Here is a 12,279-nt window from a genome sequence, read left to right on the forward strand (position 1 = left end):
AGCAAACGATATATACACTGCCCATCCTAGACTATCACAGGGTGCTCTTTAAAAAGAGGGGCAAACAAAATAGGTAGGAAGAACAGGAGCAACTTACTGCTGTGGACAGAGGTCTAGCGTGAACAAGTAGCTTCAAGCCTTCTGACTGCAGAGAGAGGAAAAGTTAAGGTGTAGATATGCATGTTTTACACAGGGACACTGTGAGACAACTAGATCCAGTGGTTAATGCGGACAAACCGGTCAAGAGACTTGAGCTCTACTCTTTGTTTTGCTGCCGATTTGGTGAACTGACTGATGAAATTCCCTCAGTTGCCCTGGCTGTGCACACACAACGGTCTTGATTTACTCTGTGGACTCATTATTTCATTTCAGGTTGTTCAGAACGCTGTGATCCTTGGGTGCCAGGTGGTATGACAAAACAAATGCCACTTCAAAGATGAGGAAGAAAGTCAACGGACAGTTTAATAAAATCAATCCAAAAGCAAAGCAAAAGGAAGCCATGGAGGACAGGTCAGAGTCCGTCCTTCAACTTAACTGGAAGAGAAATCTGATCAATTAACACAAACTTGGCTTTCAGGAAAAGTTAGGACTTCAAATAATCAAGATAAAATGGAATGAGATGAAAACAGAAGTAATATGTTCTGACCAAGAATGACAGGTGAATTTCCTACCTGTATTTCAGAAATGCTTATAGGCAAATTTAGGAATTGAAAAGGTTGTCAAAGTAGAAGCAAATTTCAAGTTCTTGGCCATGGGGAGCCAATAAACACTTTGAAGAGGAATACTTTTTAAACATGAGGGGCAAAGTGACATAAAGTATCTTCCTGTGTTGCTTTACAGTTTCAAGAATGGGAAAAAGAGATTCAGAAAACAAAAGTTCCTGATATATTGACTGGGAAGTGGCAATAGCAGAGAGTAGCAGAAGCGAAGGAAATCACAGAAATTCAGAGCATCTGACAACAGGTTGAGTCTCTGGGGTCTGTAGTCCAACCTGCTGCTTGAAGCAGGGTCAGACCAGGGCGTTGAGGGCTTTCTTCAGTCAGGTCTTGAAAACCTTCAACGCTGCACAAACTTTCTGGGCAACCTATTCCAACAGCCAATTATCTTAACAGTAAAGAAAGTTTCTTACTTGCAGTCAGAACCTTTAATTTCAATTTTGGCTCTTTATGCTGATCTGAACTTCCTTTTTAATTTAAATCACCACCACACTGGTTGCTCCTCATACACAGGTGCTTTCAGAGTGGTGCTGCAGCACTGCTCTCCGTGCAACCTGCACTGCAGAAGAAAAAAAAAAAATATCTTCCACTGAGAACTACTTCCCAAAGCCTGCTTGGATACTTGCAGTTACGTATCACAGTTACCCCAGAAGCGAGGATCGCGGAGATACTGCAGAACAAAGCACAGTCTATTTCCTTTCTGTTCTTCAAAAGGCAAGTTTCACTTCACCCTCCTTTGGCTACCGGGTTGCAGTTCTTTTGTTTACCTTTCCAGTGTCTCTTGTTCCCTCTCCCTTGGCAATTGCAATATAAAATGAACATGTGGCAATTTTTTTTTTTTTAAAAGAGATGTTGCCAGAAGTTCTTGCGCACTACGTATCGCGTAGCTTGGAATGGCAAGGGACTTGCAAGCCCTGAACTTACCCTTTTTCACATTAACCATCAAGAAGACTCAAACTGACCGTGTCCCTTAGCTTGAAGGTGTCACCACGCTCCCAAAGACCCTCCTACAGGTACTCTTAGGCTGATGTTTTGCAGAGCAGAATTTAAGGACCTGCTTACAGCAGTTTATAAAGATGACAACCACTTCTTTTCACAGAGACTTAATTAGGTAAATATATACAGCAAATGAAAACAAATACTACGAAAAGTGGCAAACTAAATGAGATGTCCCAAAGGGCATTTTTCAGGGGGGCAGGGGGGGCAATTTGCAACTTAAGCATGGAAATTGTAAATAGACATTTATTTTTTTGTCTGTTTTGTTCGTTTGAGGGTGGGGGTTTTTTAACCTTGCTTAACTACTTCGATTCTAGGTATTGTACAGAAAAAGCTAAGCAAGGTTCCTTAACAGCTCCTTGAGAGATTTTAAAGATTCCTCAGTTACTAATGTTTATTGGATAATGAAGACTTAAAAGAATGCCGGAGCTCCATTTTTATAAACTTTCTATGCGCTCTGGTATGTTTTCCTTTGAGTTCCAGTTCCCCAAGTCACATGGCTTCACAAGACTCTCCGATTTTGTAGATTTTTTTTTTTATTTCTATCTTTCAGTTACAATAAGCAGTTTGAAAATACGACCCAGAAAAGTTAGCATTATTGTGACAAACAGAAACCTCAAAAGAATAAAATAATTAAACTGGCAGGGAGGCTAGTGCTTTGTTTGGAGGGAAGGGACAATTTAAACAACAACAACAAAATCATCTTCGGTTTGGTAACAATTCCTCTGAAAAGGCATTAAAGATCTGATTCCAACTGCTAGTTTTTAAAAGTGATGATAGCACCCTCGCTATTTAAGCGCAGCCTTCCCTTTGTCCTATTCATAGCACATGCAACAGGGGCTCAACATATCCACAGGCAAGCACTAATTCCTGATCTCTACTAGGCCAAGCAAAAGGCTCTTCATGTGTTAGACAGAATTACATCACGGTGATCTAAACTGACAGTGAAAAAAACAGTCTTCTCTTCCAAATCTGCAAGGCCATTCTAAGCCTGCTATGAAAGAAGAGAGAGAGAGAGAGATAGAACTCAGAGTAAAACTATTTCCACTAATTGTTATACATAATATTATTTTATGCTTAAAAACCTCTTTTCATAACTGAATCATTTCCAGTCCCACCCTGCTCATCTTTGGGCTGAACTAGAAGGGTACACGTGCCATTTTAGGTACAATTTTTTTTGCTTGGATACCACGTGCTGTACTGTCCTCCACCCACATATTGTTATTGTCTTTTGGATTAACACAATAGTGCCCTGAGCAATACGAGTTTTCAAATCAAATAGAGGGGTTAACATTTCTTAAACTTCCAAGAACTTCTAAACTTCTCTACATGGTCAGTGCTTGCTCTCATTTTTAGCCACAACTTGGCCACCAGCAGAGCGATCAACTCAGTATTTTAACTTCATTAAACTTTTTATAAGAGCAGGTGTAGAACTTTATAAAGTTTCCTCAATGCTACTTAAGCAGCTCTACTTTTAAGCAGTCACCCATCTACAACTTGCTATTCTCCAGAGATTTCAAGGGTCCTTGGAAGACCATGCGCCTAAATCCCAGCAGGCTATACCAACTGCTGAAGTATTCATTTTGAAAACAAAAGCATATGCAATAACAGGCCAAGCATAACATATTCCCATCCGTCCTCTCACCCTGCCTGCTCTGTGAGCTGTTCTTCTTAACTTTCCTTTCAGCTGCTCCAACACAGGTTTATGTTGAGCTTTATCGCTTGAACAGAGATAACAGTGAACTTTCCACCGTGCAATGGAAACAGTCAGGGCCTGGTTTGCAAAGAGCAGAGCCGCGCTCCTCTCTCTGGGAAGGGCAGGGGAAGTCAGAGAGCCCCCACCGTCCACAGTGCCCACTGGAGACACACAGACATCCCCAATCCTCCCCCAAGGCTGCAGCTGGGGCAAGCAGCAACAAGTCCATCTCAATCGCTCCTGGCCTCTTGCCCCATTGGGGCTTTCCCTGGCTTTGCCTCTGTCCCCCGTCAGTGGGAAATTTTCCTCACATCGGCTCCGACTCTTACTTTCTTCCTTTTTCTTATCTCAACCCATATATCCATCCCGTGCCCGACGTCCATGTTCCTACCGCACGGCCTGGCCCAGGCTTTGTTTGTCACTCATCTTTGGCAAATACCCAGTTTATTTTGTGAAATACCCAGTTTAACTCTCCATGCCAGAAATGCAGGTATAGACAGAAACACAGTACCAGAAACAACAGGATGAGAACCAGCAAGTGGTACTACTGCAGGTAGTACCACCCAAACTGAGCAAGGGCCATCAAGGTCTTCACTGATTTTTCAGACAACCCAGTGTAAAACCTTTGAAATACCAGTCAAAAAAAACTAGTGGGGGTGGGGAAAAAAAGGGCAGGGGAGTGATGCCCATGTTACATGCCAATATTCTAAACCAAGCCTGACATTTGAATGATGCAAAAAGATTATTCCAGTTATCCAATCCCTGATGAAAAACATGCCCAAGGTTAGGTTTATGAAACCTAGCCATACCCGCCTCATATTTACTGTGAGATATGACACCAGTAACCTTCCTTTAAAACCACAGTGCTGATACGTATGGGTCAGACAGCGCTTTCAGGGCCTTTGACAGAGACCTCAACAAGCAGTTATCAGCTTAATAACACAGGGACAAGGCTGGGTCGTGCAGCCTCCAAGCTGAATAGTAATAGTCAAAACACTACAGGGCTCCAAGTCTTTACTCCTTAAAATCCAGTTAGCGGCTGGGATATCGGACTACTAAATGCATGGCTACAGCGCACAAGTATCAACTGTTGTGGTATCAGCACTCACTTCCAGAAGTTTTCATTCACAGATATTTCTTGTGCAGGCAAAAGGTATGGTGTACATCCAAGTTATACAGGCAGATGTTTTTACCAGAATCACCTCGATTTGTGACATATGTGGAATTCTGTTTGTTGGGTTTGGGATTTTTTTTTTTGTTTGGGTATTAGATTTATTTAGCATTAATGGAAGAAAAGAAAACAATCAGTTCCACCCCCAAACTTTTCCCAAATGGTTCTCTCTCATCAGTGAAAAATCTTTAGAAAAGAGGACAAAACCGTTGCTGGAAAACAGTTCCAGACGCCGTGCTGCTGAATCTAAGAGAATCTGGTACTACTTCCATTTTGCGTCAACAAGTAAATCCATTTCACTTTACAATGAAATTAAACAGCGTCATTTGAGGGAGGTCGCGTGAATATTATTACTGTGCTATTCAATCCTCTCAAAGGCAAAACTTTTCCTGTGAATCATCATTTCTTGGTGTCTTACAGCTACTGAACCAATCCCTTCCCTTCTTCCAGTGCTGTTTTTCCACTGAAGTTAAACTCATTACGATTTCCTCTAACCGAGCCTTTTGTGGTCCATCTTTTCCCTCAGGTTTCTCCCTGTTATTTCTGCCCACTGCTTTGCAAGCACCTCTTTTGTGATTCCAGCTGGACATAGCTCCTTGCCTCAACCCCTGCTCCTCACAAAGGAGTGACATGCTTCCATCGCTGCCTCAGCAACACAGCCAGCTCCAGCGGTACGGGCAGCCGTGGCCAAGGTCAGCCCTCCGCACCTGCATGGCCGCTGGACGAGGCCACCCTGCTCCTGCCCCTTTGGTGCTGCTCAGGAACCCGCTCCTGGCACCGGGGCCACAGGTTTCTTCCCAAGTCCGACAATTGCCAAAAATGCAATCAAAGAGACTTCACTGAGGTGAGAGCATTGCTAGGACCATAAGTGTAATGACAAGTTTTTCTCCCCCTTCTAACACCACTACCATTTTGCTTTATTTAGAGCAGTAAGCGGAAATCCAACTGTCTTATATACAAACACGTACGTAAACACACACCCCCTGCCTTCTTTGCAGAAGCTACCTATTTAGCCCTCCCCAAAACATAGGAACGCACAGACACAAAACAAAGTTACACTGCACTGAGATTAAACCAGAAGGGTTTTTTTGAATCAGCCAAAGTCAAGAAATTAGCACTGTGAGGTGTGAACGTACCTAAGTTACTTATATGCTAATATATCTAGTAATAATTTGCAAAACATTAGCAGGTATCTTCAAGACTTGAAAGATCTATCAGATGCAGAAAGGACACTCGTATTTCTGGGAGACTGCTGGGAAAATACCAGAGCTTGTGTAGGTAGAAACACCAAAGATCACCTAAATGAAGGAAAAAATGAACCACTTTTGTTTCAGAAGGAACTTATGTATGTTAAAGCCAAATAAATCCAGAACATTCATCACAGCCTGACTACTTTGCATCATTAGAATTAAAACTTTAAACACATAATTCTTCTAGCAACACAAAATCTTCTATACATGTCAAATTTTCTAAATAAAGAAGCTCTTTCCCCCCTACTTTGGCTAGAACTTTTCCCCCCTGTTTATTGATACATCTTTCTTCAACCTGACTCCCTAATTCTCTTCTGCTGAGGTCTCACCATGAGAGCTATGGCACAATGTTAGTTCACAGAAGATGGGGAAAAGGGTCACTAGGTTTATTAGGCACGCAGGACTTTCCCTTTTAAGATGGTAATGTAAATAATGAGATTTTAATAGCAGATTTTGAGGGCATAAACAGTCTTTCTTTTAAAGGGCAGCTAAATATAAAGCCACATGCTGAATTCTCCCAGGTATAATTCCACACCCAGGATAAGCCTGTAATCCAAAATTATTCTTCCAATATTAGGAATTTCTAAAATGAAAAGAGCTCTTGAAACAAGCCCCGAACTCGGGACACTAGACACTTGCCTCAATTACCAGCCTAGCACGAGTGCCTGGGGTCCGGAGACCAGCTCTAGCCGTCTCCTGAGCTCCTCAGCCATCCCTCCTGACCAGGACCACTCTAAACGCAGTCTCAGGGCCCACAATAAATACCACAGCGTCCTGGTAACACGGACTCCACTGGAACAGCTGCTAGACCAAAGCCCCAGAAAAAAAACACTAAGCAAAACAAAAAACCACCAGCAAACCCCACCATGCTACACAATACAGCCTAATGCTTTCTTCTTTCAGGGTTAGGGTAATTAGGAAGAACAGAGGCCTAATTCTGCAGCTGGGTTTTACTTTCCTATCTCTTCTTTATCTGTTTTCACATTTTAATACAAACAACACCTACTTAATTCTTGCACAGACCTATGTTGCAAAAGTTTTACAGGCTCCGGGCTTCTCAATAACATGCTCTTGGACAAGTTAGACTCGTTACATCCTGGGTGAACATGCCTTTCTCAGCCCACTTTAAAAACCCCTGTCGCAACTTCTTCAGCAGTGCATCTCTTTGTCAAGATGATAACAGCATTTCCATCAGGGTAATGCTACAGAGAGGAGGCTATTACTGTGCTCGATCCACAGGGCACTGAAAGGCTTGTATTTCTTGTTACGGTGTCTCGCCAGGCTGTGCTTGGGTGCCTGCTCCTGCTAAGGATGTGACCGACTGATCTGCAACTTCTCTCTTTCTGGCAGCAGGGAAAGTGCAACGGCAGTTTCCACACCCTGTCTTTACTGCGTGCCAGTTTCAAAACACCCATGAGTACACTTGCCAGAGCCTTGCTATTTTGCTTTAAGGTTTATTTTATAAGTTCTGCACAGTATAGGCCCAAGGATTTCCTTCTGCAGAATTCTGGAATACAAAACAAAGTCTAACCATTGCTGAGTGACTTTTTTTTTTAAAAAAAAAGAAACAACATTTTCACATAAATCTGGTATTCTACAGAAACCTATGGCTCAAATTATCCAATACCCTCCCAGTCATGGTGAATGAATTTTTTCAACCACAGCCCCGCATTCAGTCTGAACACTCTGAACTGGTCTCAATGCAACTGCTGACTACTGTAGCCATTGATGGGTAGTGACCTGGGCAAATTACCTGAATTCTCACAGTAGCACAACCCTAAGTGCATTTGTACCAGCTTAACACGCTTCTATACACAAAGGGAAGAGTGTGTTTTGGGAAAAGCAGTATCAGCTGGAATATTGAAACCGATAAAATATCCCAGTTTTCTTTGAAGAGGTGTGAAGTGCGCAGGCTGGTGTATCTGGGACAGTTCTCCACGCTGATAACAGCTACAAGATCCAAGGTTATAGATCCCTCTTCTAATAGATCGTTACTGTCTTCAGAAGCGGCTTAATGTGAATTGGAAAAAAGACTAGCTACTCAACTAAGAACAACTGCCCTTATCCTACCAAAAATAAGTTATTATTGTTACCAGTATGCTACGTAACATAATGGTGTTATGATCCGATTCCAGGTCAAGAGGAAATCTCTTCCCTTTCCCCCCACCTCTTCCTTGATCATCCCAGTCTAGACACAGGGAACACAATAACCTTCAACACGTAAGAAATAGTGAGATTTTTTTTCACCTTCTCAGGCAGAATTGGGGGAAAGGAGGAAAAGAAGACAACAAGAAATCAGCTTAAATTGCAGTGAAGGAGGAGACAGGAGTACGTGTCACTATTAAAAGTGAAACACCAGAACAACTTACATAGGATGAACACAGAGCAATCTTTCTTAACTGCTTCTCAGATGCCACTAAGAAAACTGTCTTTTGAGAATGATCTAGGCTTACTATGTCTTGCCACAGTGGCAAAGCTCAGACTAGATGGTTACACTGCCTCTTCCACTCTACATTTACAGGCCTCCAGATACTGTTACCTCCACATCTAATGAGAGCTTTTCCTGTGCCTGTCATTCTGATCTGTGAAAAACTATACTACTCCAGACTTTCCTGGAAGGAAACGCTTGGGGTTTTTTGCGACTTGAGTACATGGGTGGCCTTGCTTACGATTCGGGCCATGCTGCATGAGAATCCACGTACAAAATGGGAAGACTGTTTTTTCCAATGGCTTAAATCTAAACAGGCAAAGGGTTGGAGATACAGAGCTTTAGTAGACACACAGCTACAAATTACATTACTGCTTCCTTTCCTGCCTTGTCTCTGCTGTGTATTTCTGTACCAGAGGGAGTGATATCCAATTCACCTATGAAATGATACCTGAAACACCACTTTCCAGTCTAGCATTGGAGAGGAAAAAAAAAACAAACCCAAAATCATGCCATTATACTGCCTGTTAAATTGCTTCTAACTGAAAACTACTGCATAGCATTTAGATAGCAACAGTAGGAAAAATGGGGACTAAATCACAGGGCAGTAGCTTCACTTGCCTTACTAAACAGAAAACATGCAACAAAGCTATACAGCACATATCAGTGTGCAGGATTTTCTCTGTCGTTACACAACAGTGTAGGAAAAGATATGACTCCTTCAAACTCCTTGGGACTGTGAATGTCTCCAATTTTCATTTCCCAACCACAGAGTTGTGAATTTGGATTCAAATTCTAAACTAGAGCCGTGAATTCAAGGACCTTGGCTCCTCTCATCAGTTACGAGTGAATCGCTGTTGCTATTCCTAACATTCCCAGCACGACCTGCTCTCTCACATCTCATCTTTCAGTGGAAGGAATTGCTCTCGCCAGTTGGGAATCCTTCCTATGCGTGGGGAAGGCCAGCACAGGAAGCGCGACTTATCACGTGTCAAGCCGCTTCAGCTATAGCCAAGCTGGGCCAAAGGATCACACGCTCGCCTCACTTAAACCTTTTCGGTTCTGCTTGCTTGCTGGATCGCCCTGTTCTATAAGTGACCTGCAATCAAACCATACTACAGGACCAGAGAGCAGTTCGGTTAAGAGGCAGAATTTCCCCTCTGTCCCACAGCGGCGGCTGGCTCTACCCGAAGAGCCGCAGGGGAGGCAGAAGCCGTTCTCCTGAGCCGCCCGTGACCGGAGCCTCCCCGCTCGGGCCCACCAGCGCTGCGAGAGCAGACCGTTACTCTCAAGCTCCGAAGCAGCCCAGGCCTCGGGCCACCGGACGGGATCTGCCACCAAGTCGAAGGGGGGGGGGGGAGAACGGGGAGGCGACCGCATCCGTGCTGTCACGGCTGGAGGCGTGCGAGCCCTCCTCAGCCCGCTCCCCCAGGGGCGGCCGGGGCCACCGCCGGTTGACCCGCGGGGCGGCGAGCGGCCGCCGCAGGGAGGGGAAGCGGGGCGTGACTCATCCTTTTCGCCCGCTCCCCGGGCAGCACGGGAGCGCTCCCCGCCGCCGGCGCAGAGCGGGGCGGCCGCTGGCTGAGGGGGCGGGGGAGGCCCCCCCGCGAGCCCCGCGCCCCGTCTCGGGAGGGGGCGCCCCGGCGGCACGTGGCCCACCCCGCGCCAATCGGAGAGGCCGAGACCATAGAGCAGAGCCGGGCGCTCGCTAGACATTCCGCCCGCGGAGCCCGTCTCTCTGCTGCCGCCATCTTGCTGGAGGCAGCGGAACGCGCTCGGCCGCAGAGCTGGGCCCGCGCCCTCCTCCCGCTTAACCTGAGGCGCTCCCCACCCCCCGCCGCCCTTCCGCGCGGCCGGCGCTACCGGGCGCAGGGCCGGCTTTACCTCTAGTAGGCCCGCAGCGAAGCCTATGCTGGGTACGAGGCCGAGGGGCCGGCCGCCATCTTGGTAAAAAAGAGGGCTGTGCGTGACCTACCAACATACGGGTGGTCCCTCCCCCACGTTGGCCGGCGGGTTGCTATGGGAACGGGGCGGGCGCATGCGCGTCTGCGCCGCACCGCCCGCCAACACCCCGAGGGCGGGGCCTGAGGGGAGGGGCGGGGCGAAGCGCCTGGGCTCCTCCCCTTCCCCCTGGCGGTGCGCGCGCGCGGGAGCGGCTGTTGGGGTCGTCGGCTGGGTGCGGCGCGGGCCGGCAGGTGAGGTGAGGTGAGGTGAGGTGAGGTGAGGTGAGGTGAGGGATGGGCCGGGCCGGGCCGGGCCGCCGCCCTCCGCCCTCCCTTCTCTGCCTTCCTCGGCGGGGCTCGGGGGACCGTCTGCGCGGCCCCTCTCTGGAGGGGCGGTACAGGGCAGCCCCTTCCCCAGCTCCCCGGGAGGCCCCTCTGGGCGCTCCCGCGGGACGCGCTCGGCGGGCCGTGGCTGAGGGAAGGCGGTGGGGCGGCCGGGAGGGGTGCTGGGGAGACGCTGGTGAGGAGGAAGCGGGCCGATGGCGCCGGCTGTAGACCCGCCAGCGGCTTGGGGGTGTGGGAGAGGTGAGGTAGCGCCCTGCCCGCCCCCCGCCGAGCGTGGGGCCTTGCGGTCGCCTGAAGTACCCGCCGAAGGGCGGGCCTCGGAGATGCGGTCCCCTCTTTGCAGAGCGGTGCGGCAGTCAGTCTGGTGCCGTTCGCGCGCCACGCTTCCTAAGACGCTCTGATAGAAAACTCCAGCGGGTTGTTGAAACCGGCGGGTACGGATCGTGATCAGAGGAAAATCTGGACTGCTCCATGACTGCGTGGTAGCGCTCAGCCGCTGCCCTGGAGGGAATGCTATCGGAAAGAGCCTTCGTGAAAGATTTCTGTGCTTGGTCCATATATTAAAATGTAGTGTAACTGCAGGCATCTGCATAAATAGCTCTCCTTTGTTTCTTGGTGGCTGTGAGAAACTTTCTTCTGTTCTTAGCTTGCCTCTGAGAAATAGTTGGGTGGCAGACAAGCCTCGTGAATTAAAAGAATGTTCTGTGTTCTAGCAGGATCAAGTTTTGTTTGGCATTGAAAATCTCTCATGCAGAATGGTTAAGCAGGGATCAATGACCTCACTCGGCAGGAAACGCTCTTGGAAGAGTTGCTATCGGAGCAATCTTGCATGATGATAAAAGTCTCAGGGATGACCTTTTCAGCAGTTAAATACTTCATAGGTCATAGACCAGTTATTGACTGAAATTGCAGATACTGGCTTTTATTTTTAGCATGAAATTTCACTTGAGAAGCATGTTACCCAGTTTTTGTTTTGTGTGTGTAATCAGGATGCCAGATTTTTGTCAGCAAATTCAGCTTCACATGAAACGACACCAAATTGCTTCAATGTTTAGCACCTTTAGTCTGTTCCTCCCATCAAAAAACCTTCCTCAAAACTGAGCTCTTCCTTATTGGGAGGTGTGTGTGTGTGGAGAAGTGGCTTGGTAATTGTTAACAGTGAAGTAATCATGGTGAGCTAAAAAGTTTCATCGTAATAAACCTAAAGGAGGTTACACTTGTATGTATATATACACGTACAGTAGCTTTGAGAAGCAAATGCCATAGCTGCTGGAAATCATCACCAATTTGAAAACAACTTTGCCTTCTGCCTAGCACAAAAAAGGTTGGGCTCCTGTCCATCTGACACTTGGTAGGCTGCTTTGGCATCAAGATGGCTTTTTGATGGGAGGCACAGACTGAAGGGTGCCATACACGGAAGCAATTTGTGTCATTTCACAAGATGTGCTATGTGGGCTTTGTGAGTGCGAACAGATACCTTTTCAGTCAGAGGGCAAGCCAGGGGAGGGACTAGAAGGGGGACTTGGAGATCTCATCACTTGAAGATACAGCATATGCTGACTTTTTCATATTGCCGTAGTAAATTATATGATCGCTTGAACTCATGCAAGTTAGTGTGATAGAAGTTCTCTTCTGTTGACAGGTCTTTGTTTTTCAAGAGACTTTTTTGCATGGAGGTGTTAGATGAGAGATTTCCTGCTCCTCTCCGCCTTTGTATCTTAAAGTGATGCAGCT

The 12,279-nt window shown here is 46.7% G+C and overlaps 1 protein-coding gene across 1 annotated transcript in view; it reads right to left on the minus strand.

The window, feature by feature from the left end:
* The window catches only part of HDLBP (high density lipoprotein binding protein), a 38,660-nt gene extending 28,382 nt beyond the window's left edge, over window positions 1-10,278 (minus strand). The window contains exon 1 of the mRNA XM_075760624.1: window positions 10,142-10,278. The gene's annotated coding sequence lies outside the window, so the exon portion shown is untranslated. The remainder of the gene's footprint in view (window positions 1-10,141) is intronic.
* Window positions 10,279-12,279: the final 2,001 nt, after the last annotated feature.

This window comes from Balearica regulorum, chromosome 9, assembly GCF_011004875.1.
Source record: "Balearica regulorum gibbericeps isolate bBalReg1 chromosome 9, bBalReg1.pri, whole genome shotgun sequence".
In the NCBI taxonomy this organism is placed as follows: Eukaryota; Metazoa; Chordata; class Aves; order Gruiformes; family Gruidae; genus Balearica; species Balearica regulorum.